This window comes from Grammomys surdaster, unplaced genomic scaffold (assembly GCF_004785775.1).
Source record: "Grammomys surdaster isolate TR1022 unplaced genomic scaffold, NIH_TR_1.0 126178, whole genome shotgun sequence".
In the NCBI taxonomy this organism is placed as follows: domain Eukaryota; kingdom Metazoa; phylum Chordata; class Mammalia; order Rodentia; family Muridae; genus Grammomys; species Grammomys surdaster.
Window position 1 is genome coordinate 8,010,663 of NW_021620984.1, and position 22,479 is coordinate 8,033,141.

The 22,479-nt window shown below is 45.6% G+C and overlaps 1 protein-coding gene across 2 annotated transcripts in view; it reads right to left on the reverse strand.

The window, feature by feature from the left end:
- Acsl1 (acyl-CoA synthetase long chain family member 1) overlaps window positions 1-17,862 on the reverse strand; it is a 63,605-nt gene extending 45,743 nt beyond the window's left edge. For both annotated transcript variants that reach the window (XM_028757719.1, XM_028757718.1), the window contains exon 1: window positions 17,735-17,862. The gene's annotated coding sequence lies outside the window, so the exon portion shown is untranslated. The remainder of the gene's footprint in view (window positions 1-17,734) is intronic.
- Window positions 17,863-22,479: the final 4,617 nt, after the last annotated feature.

A 22,479-nucleotide genomic window follows, 5' to 3' on the forward strand; every position in this document is an offset into this window, starting at 1 on the left:
AACCACATGTATCTCCAGATCCTGAGGATTTCACCTTCCTCTGGCCTGTTGTATGTATGTTATGTATCTGGCACCCACATACATGCAGCATACAAAAATACTAACAAACACAGACATTTTAAAAAAGTGTTTTCTCAGCTGGCCTGTCTGAAATCCTCTAACACTAGAGTCAGAAACCACAGGATGATGGGAAAGTAGCAGCAGTGAAGAAGAACAAGCAAAGAACAAGATCAGAGGGTGCCCCTGGGTATGCACGGGTGCAGGAAACAAGGAAGATCGGTGCAAACTCGAGCGATAGCATGACCATCAAAACCCAGGAATGCTGGGACCCTCTGCCCAAGCTCAAACAGAATCACCAATGACTGACTCACTGCTTCAGGGAGTTTTCACATCCTTCATCTCCCTGGAACATCACAGTGACCACGAGGAAAATCAGAGGCAGAAACAGAAACGGCTTCTCAGAGATGTTTGTCAGAGCAAGACACTAACCTGACCCTAAACCCAGTTTACATGAACCACTCTTCCTCTTGGCTATTACCCTGACCTGCTCACTGAGAACGGATACGCAGATAGCTGCACATGAACTGCACTAGTAATACTGCTTGGTGTTAGGAGACCCAAACCTGAACTCTCGATATCTTACATAAATGATCCTGTCTCCCTGGCCTCTGCACATATGGACTCAGTGCCTACTGTACACAAAGGTTCACTTCTTACCACTGTGTTTGCATTATAAAACAAAAAATTAGCTCAGAGTCAGAGGTGATCCACAAGGGCACTGTTCTCCCTAAGGACACAGGAAGATGGACGCACGTGCGCGCGCACACACACACACACCACACACACACACACGACTCTTCAAGTTGTGCAAAGTAATATTCTTTTACTTACAGTAGCATTTTATTCTCTCCTGGAGATCTAGATATTTTTCTCCTCCTGACGTTCCTCGAGCTTCTATTAAGCCCAGTAACAGCAGTTTGATGGAATGTTCCACCAGGAATGCAGACCTCAAACAAACCCACACAAATTGTACGCTTGCCCGACAGAGCAAATTGAGAAGTCCTGACATCTTTCCTTAATGCAGCAAGCCAAGCTGGCATGGTGCTGCCATTCCCTGCCCCACCTCCTCCCCTGACACAAGAAGCTATTTACAAGGCTGAAAGTGCCCCTTTTGTCCTGTACTAGCTGGGCAGAGCTCAGGCCCCAGGAGGAACAAGAGTGGGGCAGCCAGGCCATTTGCTGCTCTTTCAGTCTGCCATTCCAGAGTCATTGGAGCCGTGCTCCTTAACCCGGGCTGGCAAGCTACCTAAAGCTAGATTTGTTTAAGCCATAGCCTAGGAACCAAAGAACACTGGGGCTGTCCTCTAGAGAAGGAAGTACTGATTATCAAACAGACGGGAGTTGCCAGGGTGAGGGGAGGCAAGGGCTGCTGACCAGACCCCATGCCATGGGACTGCACATCTGTGGCCCATCTCATTAACTCAGGAGACTACTTAGATGATTCTGGGATCCTCTGCACAAAAATACAAGTGTCTCCACAGAGAAGCACTTTGGGGCTTTTCTAGTCAACCAACTTTAAAAATACCTTAGACCAATGGGGTTTTCATTTTCATTAAAGTGACTGATCCAGTGGACTACCAAGTTAATTTCCATGAGTATCTTGCGTATTGTACGGATGTATCAGCTGTCAATTAAAAAGCCTATGGCCTATGGCTTAGGCAAGAAATAGAGGCAGGACATCTGGGAGGAAAAAGAATTTGAGGACAGAACCAGAGATAGGAGTGACACCTGTGAGAAGCTGGATGCAGGGTACCTGAGCACAGGTAACCAACCAGCCATAGGGCAAAATGTGGGTTAAAATAATTGGGTTACTTTAGTTATGATCTAGTCAGGGTGGAGCCTAGCTATATGGCTAAGGTATTTGTGAATATATCTTGAGTCTGAGTCTTATTTCTGGGAGCATGGGGCTGGGAGGAAGAACCAGGATGTAACTACAACACAAGCGGAGATGTCTTTTTAGAAACTTGTTTTGTGAAATATTGGAGTCAAGTTGAGTACTCCTGTACTCAGACTTTCTGCCAATCCCTCCTACAGTTCTCAGAGGAAGAACTGAATACACAACACATTTAAAATCAAATGTAATGTGCTACTATTTTTATCCAGTAAGAGTAAGGCCATAACAGTGGCTATAGGTCACAGCTATCATATATGCAACGCCCCCAACAGACTATCCCAAACATAGTACATCAACTTAAAAAGATGAATTTTTAGGGACAAATGTGGGATTGGTTCAAATATCTGTTCATAATAGTCTCAATATTCACTAACTGCATACATAGATAAGCCAAACGACAAACTAAATTACTTGAGGAATTGCTTAGACTTGCCTATCTATCTATCTATCCATCCATCCAACTACCAATCTATCAAAGAGGATCTTGCTACATAGCCCAGGCTGGCCTAAATCCTCCTGTCTAGTCTCCCTAGTAGACTTCTGGGACTTAAGAAATACACCACCATGCCTGGCTCTGGGGCATCTTCCAGACCACCTTTTCAGGCTCTAACGTTTTCTGTGCAGTATCTTAACATTTTTCTCTTTCATGTAACTTATTTAAGTTGGATTATTTTTGAAAACATGTATGCATCTATCACTAAAAGCAATATCCCCTCCATTACAGGAACACATTTAATTATGGATCCATATTTATACCCTTGATTGCTTTTAAAAGTGAGTTTCTTAGAACATATTCAACATTTGCCTTTGGAAAGTCCAACATCAAGAAGGAAATACCTACCTATTTCTTTTTGCATTATAAAAAGTCTGTCAGTTCTTTTACAGGGTCCTGAGAGTGGGTTCAGGAGAGGTGTTCCAGGACCAGGTGCTTGCCCTACCTGATGATGCTTTAGGTGGCTGACAGTACACAACAGAACACTGGTGAGACTTGTAACATGAAGACTGAGTAAGCGACTGGAGAAAGCCCTTGTAGTGAAGTACAAGAATTCTTTCCTACCTAGAGGAAGGACAACTAAGAAAAACTTAGCCCTGGTTTTGATACTTGAAACACAAACACAAGAAAAAAACATACCAAAGGAGTGGTGGAAGAGACAGTGACAAGGACCTTAGGGGGATGGTAAAAGTCTAAGCTGGCCTTCAAAAGGTAGGGACAGAGATAAGAAGAAGCAACTCCCCACTTAGGTCTAACACTATCAATAAATAAATCAGGAACAAGCTAACAAAGTTAAAGAGGATAGAAGAGAGAAGGATGATATTCAGAGAAACCAGCTGAGTCGTGATTTTAAAAAAAGACTTATTTATTTATTTATTTTACATATGTGAATACACTACAAGTCTCTTCAGACACACCAGATGAGGGCATCAGATCCCATTACAGATGGTTGTGAACCACCATGTGGTTGCAGGGCACTGAACTCAGGACCTCCTTAAGAACAGTCAGTGTTCTTAACCACTGAGCCATCTCTCCAGCCCTGAGTCATGAAGCTTTGTTTGTTTTAGCTTTTCAAGGCAGGGTTTCTCTATGTAGCTCTGACTGGCCTGGAACTAGTCCTGTAGACCAAGTCAACCTTGAACTCAGAGATCTGCCTACCTTTGCCTCCTGGGGGCTGGGATTAATGGCACACACCACTACCGCCTGCTGAGACATGATTGTTTTAAAAAATTGCTTATTTTTATTTTACATGTATGAGTGTTTTGCCTGTATGCATGCATGCCTGGAGCCCTTGGAGGCCATAAGAGGGTGTTAGATCCCCTAGAACTGGAGTCACAGACAGTTGCAAGCCATCATATGAGTGCTGGTAAGCAAACCTGGGTTATCTGGAAGAGCAGCCAGTGCTGAGCCATCTCTCCATGCCTTAGTTTCAATGTTCTTAAGTTGGTGTCAGGTGAGTACCTACAGCCTATCTGGCCCTAGACTATACAGTTACACATGTGCTGATCATCATCATGGCCTGTCTTTACTGCATGAGGTGGTTACTGCCATCAGTCCAAAGAACAGGACATACTCTGTTCCTGTCTCACTCAAGAAAGCACAAGTAGCCAAAAGTCAGTCTGAAGTCAAAGCTTATGGACCTTGAGTGGTCGGTCAGTGCTGCCACCCAGGGAAGAAGACTTGAGTCCAGGTAGCGATGGGAGGCCATGCTGCTAGTGACACAAAGCCTCAATGCACCATGCTTTAAAATCCCAAATTCCCATCACCAGATGAATGAATAAGCAGGCTGCTAGTGACACAAAGCCTCAATGAACCATGCTTTAAAATCCCAAATTCCCATCACCAGATGGTTGATTAAGCAGGCTGTGTGTACACATATATCTGTACACACACACACACACACACACACACATCCCAGATCAACATTCAGCCTTTCAAAAGAAATCAGGAAAATACCACAACGTAGGTAATATGAATGAATGTACAAAACACCAAGCTAAGTGAAATAAGCCAAAGGGAAGGCCACGATCTTATCTACATGAGGTTTGCGGAATCGGCAAATTCATGGACAGAAAGTAGAGCAGAGGTTAGCAGGGGCTGGGGGCAGGGGAGGGAGGCATGCGAGACATTGCCCAACAGCTGCAAAGGTTTGTTTGGGGTGATGAAAACTGTGGAGCTGGGCAGTGGGGATGCTTACACAACTCACCCAGTGCCATGGGGCAAGTATATACTTCAAAACAGCTCAAATGGTAGCTTTCACATTTAGGTAAGCTTTACCTCAAAAAGAAATACCAAACAATCTACCAAAGACAGAGGTTTGGTAAATAACTGGCAATAACAGACAAAGCATTGGAGAAGCTGAGTCCTGGGGCCTGGGAGAATGAATGTCGGGAGCAGCGATAATCAATGCGGAGTCTGAGACAGGAAGGTGATCTGTGATGTAGCTACCACCCCAACTTTCCAGGTCCCTAAAGCCTTCCAACAAGGGCAAGATCAAAGGTTTTGAGGTAGCCACACTTCTCTGGAGAGGGTCCCGTTGCATACACACACATACATTGTTCTCTGACCCAGAACAGTCCCAGGAACAGGTTTCACAGTCTGAAGCTGCCTCCCTTTCCCACCCAAGCACCTGCACATGCCCTTTACACTCCCTCCCAGCCTTTCCTAAAAAAAAAAAAAAAATCTCCCCTCTAGTCTGGGGCTCTGCAGCTCCCTCTCTCACTGGATCTCTTGAGACCCATTTTATGATGCGGAAATCACACCAAACAGGCCAGAGGCCACTCTCTAACAGAGTCTTACTGGATCTCCTCACTGACAAGCGGCTCATCCTATAGCTGACCTCCGAGGATACTTACCTTTGTGGCCTTTGTGAGGTACCTCAAGCCTCTTGCTAGCAAGAGGTCTGTGGCACTCCCGAAGTACAGTACCTATGTAGCTCCTTCTGACTCCTCCTACTCTGGTGTTCAAAACAGGTCCTCAGTGTTTACTAAGGAAGGAGGGGCCCTCTGGGACTCCCCTTATTGTTTTACTTCAATCCACTGGAAGAGACATTTACACAAGGGTGACTCCAAAGAGGAAAGATATCCAGGGTATTCTCGAATTTCAGCAAGCCTCTGCTTCCTGGCTCCCACCTGCAGAGTCTCAAGCCGCAGAGAAGCGTGTAAACTTTGGGTCAGGTGATCTGAGGGGCTGGAGAGGCTGGAGGGCATGACTTAGTCTGTATATTAAGGTATCCTCTTGCCCAGTCCCCATGATGCCTTGTATTTCTCCAAGGACTTCACTTCCTGAGGAGTTTGTCAACACTAAAGGAAACAGTCCTTGGGTATTTAGGGATGGGACCACACCTCATCAGTTTAAGGCTGCGCACAGGGGCCCAGGTTCCATGAGCAAACGACAGAAGGAGGGAGGGTCCCACTGTAACATACAAGGTGAGTTTTCTATTTCAAAACTGAATCCCACAAATCAGAGAAACACATTGGGCTCCTAGGCCTGGAGCTGGAGCAGCAGAGGACTCTGGTGAGGACAGAGTTCCCCAGACTCTGAAAGAGCTGGGTGGGTGGCCCTCTGAGATGTAAAGGAAGTTGCCTATAGGACCTGTTCAACATTCCCCAGAGCACGTGACAGTCACAAAGTCAACACAGCATAAAGCTCTCTGCCCTCTCCTTTTCCACACAGTCACAAAGAGGATCTGTGTGTTGGAGATTCCTAAGGTCATGTGAAGGCCTTTATGTAGGACACCAAGGTTAAACTTGAGTCAGATGTATTTAAGAAACTTCCTATTCAAAGATCAGCCCTGAGGGAACCAAGATCACTCCATTTGTCCTCAAATATTTATTTACTGTGTAGATGAATAACATCTGACATAGTGGAGAGAGACATTTCTACAGTGGTGTGACTACTGATAAGGTGCTCATGCTCCCGTAAACACACATTCATGCAAATGATACTAATGGAATTTACTGGGTCAGGAAAAGGCAGACAAGCAGAGGAGGGGATAGGTGGGAGGAAGAAGTGGATTAACGGGAGTGGTAAGGAGATATTATAAACATGTATAAGAATATCATAATGAAATCCATTATATATTATTATATATACAGGCTAATAAGATATTAAAATACTGAACTGACATTTCCATTTTGAATGGAATCCTTATATATAATTAACACAGGCTAATAAGATATTAAACTATTAGTTGATTTAACACTGTTCCATTTCTGAATAGATTTCATAACAAGGCAGGCGGGTGCTTACTGAGAAAGGCTGGAGAAGGAAGTGGATTTGGACAGAAGGAGCTGCTTCAGTCAATCAGCTTCAGTGGACAGAATGGGAAGACTGACCCAACTCTTCCTAAGGAAGCACCTGATAGGGCAGGTTACATCGGATGATACCTGACCCAATACAAGAGGATGACACCACAGTCTCAGGGTGTTGGGCAACACAAGTAGAGCCTGTTACTGTAGCAGGTAAGAAAGAAATAAAATTCCCCTTGCCACTAAGATAACCCACAAGAATACACCCGCCACCTTACAAAGGAACCCAGAGGCTAGACACCTCACCATGAGAAGAACAGCTTAATAAGTAAAGGGACCACAGCTATGGCTAGAACCAGCTAGGCAGGAGGGCCTTCACTGAGGGATTACGGGGGGGGGGGGGGGGCGAAGAAGCAGGGTTTCTGTGTTTGAGAGGAGGCCCAATCTTCAAGGTCCCCTCGGGTGTTTTGTCCAAAGCCCCTATCTTAGAACAGTGACTACGGAAATTGCACAAAGCAGAAACATGGAGAGAATCCTGGCCTCAAATGCAAAAAGGTTCCATTCCAGGTACTGGCTGTGTCCCGCCCGAGGAGCTGCACAATCATGAACCAGGCTTCTGCCTGTGTGGGCCTCAGAGGTACAAAGGGAGTGAGACCAGTGGGAAACTGCTTCCCTTTGTGTCATGAAAGCCATGCTGGCCCCTCCAAGACAAGAAGACGGTGGCGTCGGCCTGTCATCAAACCAAATCAACATGGTTCTACCCATACCTCGAAACCCCGGGAAGGAAAGGCACAGGAGGAAACAATTGAAAACCACCAATTCTGAGCTAGAGAGATGGCTCCGTAGCTAAGAACATGTTCTTATCCTACAGAAAATCTGAGTTCTGTTCACAGCACCTATGCTGGCCAGCTCACAACTGCCAGCACCAAGAGAAGCCAAGGCTTCTGACCTCTGCGGATATCAGTAGTCACCTACACATACTTACACTGACAGACAGAGACAGACAGACAGACAGACACACACACGCACGCACGCACGCACACACACAGATACCTCTGCCCTCTGTGGGCATTGGCAGTCACCTGCACATACTCACACAAAGATACAGACAGACAGACAGACAAACAGACACTCACCTACACATACACACAGACACAAACATACCACACAACTTAAGAATAAAAATAAATTATAAAACCCATCAGTTCTATGGTAGTAGGCCTGTGTTTATTGTTATTTTATTATGCTTTACATTGGGCTTCCCCCACCTCCTCAGCTTTTTAATTGTGGTAAATGCATAACAAAATCTGCCATGACAACTGCTAACTATATTTTCAATAAACAAGATATAACCGGATTCAGGTTGGTTAATGTTCTTTGGTATTTATGTATTTTCCACCTGCTACCCAGAGGATTTAGGGTGGTCACCTGCCCTTATTAAGGAGTGACAGATGGGCTGTAAACCTCTCTCAGAAAACACAGTTAAGCCTTCTCTGCCTGCCCTGAGCTGGGCCCTGGTGCAGGCCTCAGCAGCCCTGGGAGCAACTTCCACATACGTGTTCTCTCAGAGAGGACCTCGCTGCAAACAAAACAGTACTCTGCACACTGGAGGGAAATAAAACTTTTCATTGGGCCTCTGCAAACAGAAGGTCATTTCCAGGACGATGAAGCCCTAGCAATGCTCTCTCCACCTTCCACAAGTTCATGAGAACAATAAAGGCAAACAAACCTGGGGGAGCTAACCAGCATCACAAGACAAGACCTGGGGATGATGGCCTCTAGCAGGAAAGTGGTGGGGCCATGTTCCTGCCAGCATCTAGAGGGGAGAGAACATTCTATGTACGAGCTGGAGGGCCCCAGAGGGCTGTGCAGAGGTCAACGTGAACTGGGCCAAATCTAAACAAAGACTGAGGGGAGAGGGGGCACACCCATGAAAACAGACAATATGGGGAGCAAGGGAAGTGGGCCTTGTAGGAGGCAGGGTCTCTCTCCTAGGACATTATTCCTGTCAGCAGGTTATGGAAGAGCTGCCGAAGGCTCATCTTTACTCCAGAATACTTAAGGAATCAGCCATGTCCTTGCAGGGAGCCTAGGTCAGTGTGGAAGAGAGAACAGACTCTGGCCTTGTCCTCAAGGAGCCCACAGGGCCCAGTGACTCAGAGGTCACAGCTATCAAATAGCAGTGACCTGGATAAGAAGGCTCAAGAGGGCACAGGTTGGGTAGGGTTACTTACACCTCTTAAAATAGAATAAGGCTTCAGAGTAACTGTCAACTAGAGAAATGGCATAGCCCTACAAAGTTGAGTCTCAGACTGAATACAACACACACACACAAGGTTAGAGAAGTTACCCTTTAGTTTTGCCAGACCTCAAAAGGTAACTTAAAAGGAAGAAACAAGTGGATTCTTTAAAATAGTTTTAAGTTACAGGGCTCTTCAGAATAGAAAGGAACCTTTAAAGAACACGGGCCCTTGTACCTTTGTGGAAGGTAGTGAAGCTAGAGAAATCAACAGGTGAAACAGAGGGCAAGTTAAGCGAGACTTTGCTTATTGTCTGAGGAGGCAAGGAGACGAGGCATCCGTGACACCACGGGACACTAGCTAAAATTACGCCGAGTTCAGGTAACCATAGGAAGAGGTGACTCGCTTCAGGAAGCTAAAAACAAAACAAATATTGGTTACAGAAGGTTACAGAACAGTGACCTACTTTATAAAGGACAGGAAAAACAACAACAAAAATAAATGCCAAGTTGGGTTGTTATCTGCTTGAAATAGTCAAGTTACATTAGTTGGGAGATCCTTACATTCACATTATATTTAGTTTAAATTCTTGCCACAAAGGTCCCAGATCTATTCAATAATAGTCCACGAAGTACAATAAAATTACCATGTACCCTTGACCCTCTGTTGGCTACAACTGCAGCGAACATTTTGCTAATACTGTTTTATCATGCGTTCTCTCTCTCTCTCTCTCTCTCTCTCTCTCTCTCTCTCTCTCTCTCACACACACACACACACACACACACACACACACACGGATTTTAAAGCAAATCTCACACATCCTGTCATTCAGGAGACACTCTGAGGTGCCAACAGTTCTCTGACTATGCATTAGGGAACGATTTGTGAGACGGCAGCCAGCCTAACTGGCACACGCAGTGGATCCTGCCAACGGCCTGAAGATCTAAACCGAGGCAGCCAAGTGAAATGTTTACTCGGAGCAGCCAGTCCAGCACAACATTTCATTTCCATGCAAGACACAAGTCCATGTACTCAGTTGGCAAATATTCACTGCATACCCACTATGTCCCAAGTCAGCCCACGCCTCGGGAGACATGGCTGTGAACCAGACAGAAAATAAAAGACCTGTCTAATTAAGGCTTCCACATTGAAAAAAATCTGCAGAACAAAACCAAAACACACTCTGGCTTTTATTAACTTGCCTGAAGTCAGACACATTATCTGACATGGATCAGAACCTATTTTCAGAGAAGTTTTAGTTATATCCCCCTCTGACAAACTGGGTCACCTTTTTAAAAAAAGTAGCCCCTAGAGATCTACTGCCATGCTGACAGTAGAGAAGGGGACAACGTTCTGGCTTGCTATACCTCTAACACATCCCAACTCATGAAGAATAAATGCACCTGTAATATGTACATGCTTTCATTCATAAATAATACCTACATGCTCTAAAATGGTTTATGGCCAATGAAGCAAATACAGATTTAAAGAAAGACAAGAAGATATCGCTAATAGTTCTAATATTTACATTGTGAATCCTAATTTGTGGTCTAGCTGAACTGTCTCCAGCCCCCCCACCCACAACAACCAACCAAAGGTGAATCCAACCTCTCTCAGAAACCACCCTCAGTCTCTACAGAGCCTTCAGCAGCGTCTCTGGCACCTGCCTGGTGAGGCTCATCTGTTTCTGCCAGAGTTGCCACAGAGGCTGGCAACACATGGGAAAATCTTTCCTGAGCCTGGAATCTTACACCTTTAGCCCCTACCTCCAATGGACAAGTATCCTTACCTTACTCATACTCTGTAACCCCAAATTCATCTCCAAGTCATGTCAGGAAGCAACAACAGATTGTCACTGTCCTCAGAGGCTAAGCCAGGGCTCTGGAGGGCTCTGGATTTTGGATCTGTCCTCTAGGGGGTGCCTGGTTGGACGGTTGACACATAAGGTCCCTGTCAGCTCTCCATGCTAGGATGCCTCACGGCTTGTCTGAGGTACAATGTGGGTAACTGTGCTATGGAAGGAACAGAGACCTATTTGACTGGTGTGCTCCTGGCACAGAGACAAGACACACCTTTAAAGCAGGAATACCAGGTAAGTCGACTCTAGTACAGTTATATAAGATTCTCTAGAATTTGACACTAATCTCCTCCTACATCCTGAGAAACCTAAAACCAGCTGTGTCTCATCCACACGGAACTACAGGGGAAAAACCCTGAGCTATACTCTTAAACCCAAAGCTCACCTCCAGGAGGCATGTGTTTTGGTCTGAAGATTTTCAACCCCTTGATCCTAACTGCTAAGATCTAGCCTAGCAGAGTAGACACTATGTATTATTGTCAGGGGACATAATACCTTACCTTAATGTCTCCGAGTTTCAGCCAGTCATCCAGACACCATGACAGGACAACTAAGGGTAAGGCATTATATGAAATGCCAGGGACAATGGGCTGAGGCCATACAAGGAAGGAAGCCCCCAACAAACAAGCTTGAACCTGGGGCCTGACAGTGGAAGATCCCTGAACATTTCTGCTCAGGAAGGATCTGATCAGAGCTTCATTTCCAGAAAAGCCATTTTCCCACACCCTTTGCGTCTTAACTACGAGCCATTGCTGTCTATGTGGAGGTGGTAGACTCTAGACTTGGTTGGTGGTACTAAGAATCAAAGTAAGGGACAGGTGCCCACTGGTGACATTGTTCAGCAGGTACATGAGAATAAACAGACTGCCCACTGGTTGGGTATAGGGACACAAGTCAAGGACAATACCTAATTTCAGTCATCTCTGGACCAGTCCAGGGCCCAGGAGCATTTCTGAAAACACAGAAATGGCAATGACTAGGGCTCCCTCTTGCCTGGAGCTTACAGTATGTTTGAAGTGCTCCTATGAGGAAGAAATGTATATACACACAAGTCAGAGGCAGGGATGCTAACCAGAATATTAAGTGACCAGTGAAAAAGATTCTAGTATCAGAATTAGCGGTTAGGACACTTGGGCCCACAACCATTTTTTAACTGGTATAGGCATACTTCAAAATCTTAGTCACTAGTTTGGTTGCTGATGCATCCTAGCTGAGTGTCAGAGAACCCAAGGTTCCAGTGTAGGAGAGGCACTGAAAAGGGAGAGTGTCACACTAGGAAAAGTACCTCTGAACAACAGCACTGAGGAATGAGGCTGGGAAAGCGATCACATTAGAGCAAGATCCGTGTAAACACAGGCCATAGAGAGCTGCACCCCCTTCCAGGGTCCACGCCAGCACCTCAGGTCCCTGGACAGCTCAGTCTTAGTTAGGATGCATAGAACCTTTAGCCCCATGGCCACATGTCCTGATGATCCGATTCACAGGGCTTTGAGATGGACACAGGAGACAGCACACTGGAGCCAGGCTGCAGAAGCCCTTGAAAGGCTAGCTAAAGAAAGACTTGGGACACTGATAGTTTCTGCCCTGAAGTTCTGCTTCTGAAAAAAAGTTACCCTCTTCTTTCTTAGCCAACACCAGCACCCCTCTGCCTTTTTCTTTTTCTTTTTTCTTTTTTTCATTTTTTTGAGAGAGGGTAGTCCTGTCTCCAGTACGTGCTAGCCTGAAACAGTATGTAGCCCAGCCTAACCCCAAACTCAAAGTGACTCTCCTCTCTCAGCCTTCCAAGTGCTGGGATTACAGATGCTACCACGCCTGGATTTGTTTTGTTTTTTAACAAGGGCTTCTGTTGTCTAAACTGGAGATAACTGACTGTGAACTTAAATACTAAGAATGCAAGGAAGAAACAAGTGCATGCTGGGAAATGTTGGACAGAGAGTAGATTACAGTAAGCAGAAACTTGCTGACTACCTGAGTCTTAGGACATTAAGTCAAGGACAATACTGGGGACCAGCCATTCCTCAAAAAACAGGCACAGGGCCCAGGAACCAATTCCGTGTGTGTGTGTGTGTGTGTGTGTGTGTGTGTGTGTCTGTGTGTGTCTGTGTGTGTCTGTGTGTGTGTGATGGCCAGAGGGGAAGGCAGGTTTGTAAGCGAGACTAGCCTTCTCTCTCCCTGTACCACAGCTACTACATCAGTGAGATGAGGGAGCTAGGCTATTTCAGAGGTCCAGGTTTGTCTGACGGGACTCTGAGGTGCCAAGAGATAGAAGTAACTGTCTGTAGATCCCACCCACGCTCAATCCACCTTACTTCACCCACAGCAGCCCTGTTCCATTTAGCCCATGGCTTCTAGTTCAGTCAGAATCACTGGGCAAGACCACAGGGCCTGCAAACTCTGAAGACAGAGGAGTCCGTCCTCTTGTCCACTGAATGTTCTCAACAGTGTCACTAGACCACACCAGGAAGGAGGTAAAATTCTTCCCAAATCCAAGCAGAGAGTGAATCCATGTATCACAGTGAGGTGCATCTCCAACTAACGTGCTTTGGCTCCACAGTCTGCACTAAGTTAGGGCCCTGCTCCCGCCCGTGGGCTCCTCAACACTTGATACACACTGGTCATTCACCCCAACTGTGCTCCAGGCTTCCAAGACCGACTTCGAAGGCTGATGAGGCCTTTTACTTTTTAGTTCTCACACTGAACTGAATTAGTCAAACTCTCTGCTCTCGGAACTCAGGTGTGATGAAGAGAAAATTCACAGCTGAGTATAAATGAGACAAAGAAAAGTCAAGGAACTTTCCAGGCCTGAGAAACCCGGCTCCAGAGCTACATAAGAGGAAGCACTTGAAAAAGCAGAGGCCCCAAAGCCGGGCAGCCTAGACTCAACTCCTGCCTTGGGTGACTTAATCTCCAAATCTCACAAAGAAGTGGTTCTCAACCTGTGGGTCAGGACCCCCCTCAAGGGTCCACTGACCTTTTCACAGGGGTCAGTCACCTAAGACCACAGAAAACACAGATGTTTACGTTATGATTCATAACAGTAGCAAAATTACAGTTACAAAGTAGCATTGCAAATACATTTATGGTTGGGGGTGTCACCAACATGAGGAACTGTATTAAAGGGCCCCAGCTTCAAGAAGGTTGAGACTTACTGTCATAATCTAAAAGTAGCATCTGCCTCACAGGGCTCCCGGGGGACCACGGGAAGCACCCGGAACATAATCTTTCCTACATCCGTGAGAGGAGGGAGGGACAGTGTAACAATATAATCCTGCTGCAGCTTCCTTTTAATTCTGCTTAATCAATGGTGTTCTCACCCCATGCCTACAACAAACCCGAGAGCAGAGTGCCAATTTCTACAGCAGCCAAAACCCTGCAAATGGGTAGATAATATATTTATCAGAAGTCGCACCCAAAACATGGAAATAAATGTTCTAGAAGGCAAACCACACTTTTCGGATGCCCTAACTTCTTTCCATTTATCTCTCCAAACCATGAAACAGCTTTTCACTAAAATACACGAACCCAAAAGTCCATTAAAACTGACTGAGTACTTTTCAAGTAACTTACAAAATCATGAGAGTTTTTGTTTTTAAAGGACATGCTTAATTTTAAGCATGTTTGTTTTAATTAGAGAAGAGAGTTTGGTAAACTGTTCTGAAATAAACAACAAAAAGACAGTAATGAATAGATTAAAAGCAGTCTTCTTCAAAATATGCTGACAAATCTGAGGAGATCACTACATAACTGAGGTGATTCAAAATGAATCGTCAAGTCTGGAGAGATGGCTCAGCAGGTAAGAGCATCCATTGCTCTTCCAGAGAACCTGAGTTCAATTCCCAGGATCCACAAGGCAGCCCCCAGCCATCAGTAATTCCAGCCCCAAAGGATCCAAAGCCCTCTTCTAGACTCTGCAGGCACTGCATACACGTGGTATACAGATATATATGGAGGTAGAATTATCCAGACACATAAAATAAAAATAAAAATAAAGGTTAATTTGAAAAAGTGAATTGTTAAAATGTTCAACTTCAAATGCCAATGCCTCAAAATTATTTTTCAATTTGCTAATAAAACAACTGGGAGAAAATAAACCCAAATGTAACTTCCTGAAGACGTTTCATTTTCACATGTCCTGGTTTTTAATAACAAGTATTTACTACTTTTATAATATGAATAAGTAAAACTATACTTTAATTTAGATATTTAGACAGCTCTTATATTTTTTACTTAAAACTTGAGGACTAGCAAATAATTCATAAAAAGAACTAATCCAGGCTCCTATGTGCATTAAGCCACTGGTTTTGAAATCTCAGAGTCAAGATATGGACATATACTGTTCTCTGGCAGGCCCCTACTATCCTAAGGGAGAACAGGCTTCACAAACCTCCAGGTTAAAGTGTTACTCCTCCAAACCAGTCAAGAAACAAGAAAAGGACCACCCTATTGTAATCTCTAGCTCCCCTCACTTTGACTCCTTAAAGTTCACAACTGACAAATATGACTGCCTGCAACAGTTAGGAAATTATAAACATCAGGCGAGACAAAGTAGAAAAACTAACATTCATGTGGTAATTTTCTTTCCCTTGGCCATATTGCCGATCACCCTGGGATTTCACACACTAAAATTCCTCAGGACTTGACATTCAGCGTTTTGTGAAGAGGAGAATCTCAGTGTACCTTCACAGACACTGATCAAACCACCTTTACTTTCTCGCTCTTCAAGCTCAGCTACTATTTTAGGCCTTGCATTTCTTTCAAGCTCTCAGAAGCCCCTCAGAGTACCAGGATGATGAAACCTAAACTCAAGCACAGCAGGTTCAGAACACCTCTGTGCACTGAGAACCATCCTCCAGGCACCAATGCCAAAGGTACATCATGACCCTCAAGTGCATGTCTAACCACTAATTTGGACTGAAGACCTTCACGAAGGACTCAGGCACCTTAAGCTATCTGGGCGGAACAGTCAGGCTTAAAGAGGGTTCAAGGAACTCAGAGCTGGGAGCTGCATTAAAGCGAGTTCTTCCCATTTTGCTTCAAGAAAGCTGTGCACACTGCATCATGTAAACAAGCCTGTCCATAAAACATTTCTAACGGTGTGACTCAAACTGAATTTAGTCATAAGAGACAGTACACGCAAAAGAGCAATGAATGGCAAGCTTAGCCATCAAATGAAACTGAGCTTACAAAACTAAATGACTTTAAAAAAAGATTGAGGATAAAGATCTAAAAGTTACAGTAGGCATATCACAATCAAAGAACAATAACAACAAAGCCTCAGGGGGGGAAGACAAAATCTCTACTGGTAAATAACTAAAACCACCTGATCTTTCCCAGGGCCCGTACTCCAAACACAGGGTCCCACAGCTCTAGATAGCCACATCCAAACTAAAGACGTGCTGAAGACATTAATTCACAACACCGTGACATGTTGGCTTGCATCTGGTGACTCCACACATAACTCCGGAACGGAGTAGCTGAAAAGTACCTGTACGGTATAGATAAATACCCTATCCCTACCTGCATTTGTCAGATGCTACGTGTTAAATGTCAAAACTTCCAAGGCCTAGTGATTTCAGTTAGGCTGTAATAATAATAAAACACTGATAAAATATAAATAACAGAGACAGGAAGGAAATATGTCAAAATGCTTAGAATCATGGATGGGGAGGGTTTTTTTTTTTAATTTTTGTTTCAAGTTTGTCTGTTTACCGTAAATTTATAAGAGGTGAGTGAATAAGGTTTGTTGCTTTTTTTTCCTTCTCAAGTCATACAATTTTAGCTCAAGATCTCAACGCAGAACCAGCATCCCATCAGAAAGGGATTTTCTTCAGTTGAACTACAAGAAAGAACATCTACCTAGGATCTGACCCTGTCTGTTTTCTGTTCTTATCACACCTCATCATATTGCTCCAAACTGATGGTTCCTTTTAGCTGCTCCACATTCTTAACCTGGCCTATGGCAGACCAGCATTTCTTAACTTTGGTGAACTAGAAGGGTTTGGATGATTTCTGAGTTATGCTAAATAATTTTCATTGGGATAACCACAAATTGCGTTTTGAAACGTGTATACCGGAAACATAATCAAATGTCAAGTCCTTAAAGGGAAGACTACAGATGGATACTCACAGTTCCGAGCTGAAGCATTTTCATAATGGCCATTCTTAACTAGGCTCCATAGCCATGAGCTTGGGTGGAGTGGAAAGATGGTCTGTAAGCTCGGGCATAATGCACTGATTAGATGGAGCTTCATTCTCTAGATTCTAATCCATGTGTTCTTTTAAGTCCTGTATCAACATTCGGGGTCTACGCTTCAAGGTGATAAATATCATTTTTGCTCCCTAATTTAAAAAAAAATTAAAAGCCAGATTGCCTTAAATCAATGACTCCATCACCACTGTGTGTAGTGGCTCTGGGAGCTCCTCTTGGAGACACCGCGAGAATTTCTACTTATGACATCGGGCTCTGAGCGCTGCCTCTGACCCTCCTCGAACGCTCGGCGCAGGGGCACGTCACAGAGCGGCACCGGGACAGTCCGTGTCCACGCGCGGTGAGTGCGCGCCCCATAATCCCCGTCTCTGGGGCACGAGGGATGTGGTGGCGGAGACGCCAGGGTCCCCAGCAAGCAGGACCACCTCTCGGCACCTGAGCCGGGCAGGGAAGGACCCAGCCACCACACCAGCCAGGGACCGGTGCAGCGAGGAACCTCCTGACTCCTCGGTGCACCAGCCCCGCGCGCGCACGGCCCGCGGGAGAACCCCGGCTCCGGCACCGGAAGCGGCGGCCGCCGGAGCGGCCCCGGAGCCTCCCGAAGCCGAGGGAAACGAGGCCGTGGAGCCCAGGCCGGAAAAGCGGAACGTCCCGCAGAGCCGCGGGGCCGGTCTCGGCCCGACTAGGGTCGCCTTGGCCGACACGCGGCCCTTCGCGGCTGGCGCACTCACCTCCTCCGCTGCCCGGGCTGCTCCACAGGCGGCTGTCACTGCAATCCGCGAACTGCCCCGCGCCGGGTTGCGATGCTATTTAAGGAGTCGCAGCCACAGCTGCTCTCTTGGCTACGCCACCGGCGTTGCAGCAGCAGGGCCGGGCCGCTGGTAGTGCGCGTGCCGTGCCGCGCCGCCCCGCCCCGCCCCGTCCGCAGGCTCCTCCCCTCTCCATCTCTTAGAGCGCCCACTCCCCCTCGCCAGCTCCGCCCCTCCTGTCGCACAGGTCGAGCCTGTCCCGCCCCATCACACCCACCGCTCCTCTCAGGTCCCGCCCCATCGGCGCCATTCCCGCCTCTCAAACCCCCCCCTATCTGGTCTGATCCAGTCCCTCAGACCCGCCGCTCCTCTCAGGCCACGCCCATCAGCTCCAGTCCTTCCCCCTCAGGCCACACCTCCTTGGTCGTTCGCCCCGCCCCCAAGGCCCAGTCCTCCTTCGGGTCCCGCCCAGTCCTGCTGACTCCGCCTCTCCCTCTAAAGCCGCAAGGTAGGCGTGGCCTTCCTCAAGTCCAAGAGTATGGCTGTCAGAAAGCAAAAGCCACTAAGGTCACCCAAACTTGCCCTCTAAGTTTCACAACGAATCTGAGGTAGGGCAAAGGGTAAATCTGAAAGTCTGATAATCTGAACCGTGATAATGTGATGCTTTGGAATGTTGCAGGTGCCCTTTAGCTCTTCCATCCTTAACATTCTTTCCAGCTGACTTCTTGACATGGCTTCTCTGCTTGCCTCTGTGCTCGGAGGGACCATGGTAGCTGAAGACTTTCTTTAGCACAGATACACACGAACCCCTTTAATCTAGTTTCACCACGGTCCCCACACCAAGTTTCGCCACAGTCCTTGGCTAGGAATACTGGACTTCCGCAATGTCCTGGCCATGAGACATCTCTGGACAACCCAGGCCCCGGTGTGGTTAGAAGTGAAAAGCAGACTAAACGTTGCTCAAGGACAATGTCCACCTGCCAAGTTTAAAGGCTTGTCTACTCTGCTCAGCCTGGCTCTGCTGACTTGACAGATCCCTTGAGACCTTTTAGGGGCTTCCAAAGGCCAATGCAAGGCCAGTAAGATGGCTCATTGGGTAAAAGGCACATGCATGTCACAAAGCCTGACACGCAATCCTCAATCCTCAGGACTGTGAGTGCCGTTTCTACATGTGCACCATGTGCACATGTGCCCTCCTCCAAACATTATAAAAAAAAATCATAAATATACTCCAAAGCCTTACGATAACCTTTTAAAAGCTCAAACACTAGAATGGTCACTGTTACTCAGTACCCAGAACTGGTCAGTGTGGCTAAGTTGAGACGTAGACCATGCTAACATTTTGAATGAAAAAAAGGTCAACATAATTGTTCCCAGGTTCACCAGCTGCTTGTTACTTTGTGATTAATTGAGGCCGGTCATCAGGGCACAGTAGGGTTTGCTCCCAGCATTAGGTGAAGGTTTTCTAATATTGCCTTAAGTTTGAGCGACAATTATTGCCAGAACACCTCTAATATAATCATTTACTACTAGGTGACGCTATTGATAAACTATAATGCTCATAACCCTGAGAGGTGGTACCGCCACTGGACCTCTTTTGTAGAACAGGAAACTGAAGGACAGAGTCAGGTGTAAGAAAGAGCAAGCCTGTTCTTGGAACTCAAGACCATCTGCTTCTAGACCATGGACTTTACAACCACAGAGGCCTACACTCTTGGGAGATGATTCATTCCCTCTAGTCGCAAGTATACTCAAGCTGACTCAGCAAGTAATAAGTACTTTTTCCGGGTGTCTATGGCCTTCCTCCTGTGGAGTCCAAGGCTCCTTGTCCAATGCTGGTGAGGCAACCCTCACACCAACAGATTCCATAACAACGCTTCTTAACCTGTAGGTCATGACCACTTTGAGGGGAGGTGGGGATTGAACAACCCTTTCACAGGGGTCACCTAAGACCATCAGAAAACAGATATTTACGATTCGTAAAAGTAGCAAAATTGCAGTTTTGACACAGCGATAAAAATAATTTATGGTTTGGGGTCACCACAACATGAGGAACTGTATGAAAGGGTTGCAGCATTATGAAGGTTGAGAACCACTGTTCTAGAGCAACTGGATCTTCTAGGCCCTTCAGATTCATATCTTCCAGGTCTACACTTTCCTGTCCATAAGGAGAAAGAAATAGACTCCATTCATTTTCAGTTGACTACATCTTGGCTTCTTTGAGTCTCTCTCTTCACCTGCAATATCACTCATTTTTCTTCTTCTTTTTTTAAACATAATACATTTATTGCAGGCTAGATAAGTCTCAAACGGGACCGCTTCTACTGGTCTTTGAGTTAGTCCCTTCAGTCTTCAGAAGGCAGACCTGACTGACAGCAGAAGTGGTATTGTAGATCCAGGCTCCCTGCCAGCCACTGTTTACATGCAGGAGCCACGATGCCAGATGCCAATGGCTTATCTCTTCATCTTGCTCTTGCCACAGAACGAGCACGTGTTTGGCATGCTTCAGAATTTTCCGGATGAAGGTACCATAGTGGGTCCCGTATATCTCTGTGCACTTAGAAATGTCGCTGGAAGCTAAGCCCATTCCTTATCTAATCTTCAGCCTAGGGCTGCCTTAGGCATTTTCTAGGTTCTGTAGTACGATCCTTTTCCAGAGCTATGAAACCACATAACCAGAAATTGATTTCAATAAGAGAAATATGTAGTCCCACGGTTGTGGTGACTTAAAACAGGTGTCAAGATTTGTTCCTGAGGTCTGCAAAGAAAAGACCTCCTCTGAGTCTCTCTCTCTTGGGTTTACAAACATCTGACTTAGCCCTTTGCCTTTCTATGCCATCCTCCCCTATCTGTCTTTTCCAGTGTGTGGTCTACATCTCTAAGGGATACGAGTCATACTGCCTGCATTAGTGCCCAACCTCAGGCCTAATTTTTAACTTAATAGTTTCCATTAAGGTGCCATTTTAAAAATAGGGGCCACATTCTGAGATTCTCCAACATATGAAGGGGGCACATAGGATTACGAGTTGGCAGTTGACGGGGGGGGTGGGGGGTGTCTCTCTCCTCATCCCTTCCCACAGTAAGACATTTGTCCCCAAATTGGATTTCTCATTTTGGATCAAAGCCCTGTGTCTTAGTCAGTGTTCTATTGCTGTGAAGAGACACCATCACCATGGCAACTGTTATAAAGGAAATCTTTTTAACTGGGGCAGGGTTATGGGTTCAGAGGTTTAGTCCATTGTCGTCATGTCAGGAAACATAGAGGCATCCAGGCAGACATGGTGCTGGAGAGGTAGCTGAGAGTTCTATGTCCAGAGCAGTAGGCAGCAGGAAGAGAGAGAAACACTGGGCCTGGCTTGAGCATTTGAAACCCTAAAGCTCAACCCCAGTGACACACTTCCTCCAACAAGGCCATACTTACTCTAACAAGGCCACACCTCTTAATCCTGGTCAAATAGCTCCATTCCCTAAAGACTTCCCATTTAAAAACTATGAGCCCCTGGGGGCCTTCCCATTCAGACCACTTTGTAGAGCCAAACATAGAGGAGTCAATTGGGAGATTTCTCTGTGGAAGCTGGAGACTCTTTCCTGTTGCTAAGCCTCTGTTACATTTGACCTGATTTTTTAAATGTGGCTAATCCCAGCTCTATTCAAATCTCTGTCTGAAACTAACTGAATCAGTCTTCTAGAGAAGCTAAGCAGAGATGAAGTTCTCTGGGGAAGAAGGCTGATGATTGGCTGATTGACAGGGGCCTCATGTCTAAAGTTTCACTATGATCATCCACTGCTATACTGTGTCATATACGGATCAACAGCCCAGGCATGACACCACCCACAATGGGCTGGGCCCTAGCCCATCAATCACTAATTAAAAAACAGCTGGATCTTGTGGAAGAATTTTTTTCTCAACTGATGTTCCCTCCTTTTGTATAACTCCAGCTTGCATCAAGTTGACATAAAACTATTCAGCATAACCATAAATCCTCAGAACCTGTCCCAAACCTTCTCATGCCTCTATAAGACATGGCATAGTATTTGTACTTGGTGGTGGTCAGTTGCTTAGATGGGCTTTTTTCCAGCTATTCATATGGGATCAGTGCCAATCAATGTTGTGTGGGGGTTTTGAGAACCAGAAGCGTATACAATTCCAGAGGCCCCTTTAAGAGAAAATTGCAAAAAAAAATAAAGCTGAATATAAAAATGAATATTTGCATGGGAGTCACGCCTTTAAAAAGGCATAGCAAGTGAATATGAGTTGAGGCATAGTCTACATAGCGAGTTCTGAGTCAGCCAAAGCTACGTAGTGTGACCCTAGTCTCAAAACCAAAACAAAATTTAAAAAAATCAAAAGTGAGTACTTTTGAATGAGAGAAGAAATCATGGTATGATACAAGTTTAGAACACCTGTGTCCTTTTAGGCCACAGCAGTAGGGAGGGAGGCAAAGAGAAAATTTTCACATGATTGTGTCAAAAATTTCACAAAGTTAAGAAAAAGAACCTAAATTTAAAAAAAATCTTTCCCGATCTGAATATTAAGTTTCCCCTTTGCATGCTCGTCGATTTCTTCTTGAGGCTTTTAGTGAGTTTTACTTCTCAGAACAGTTTTCAGTTATAGAAAACTTGCAGAGTCAGGTGTCTTGTAGAACATTCTGTTGATATTTGACACCCTAACCCAGTCTCCACTCTGACTAAGACTGTACACTACCACGACGCGTTTATCACTAGGA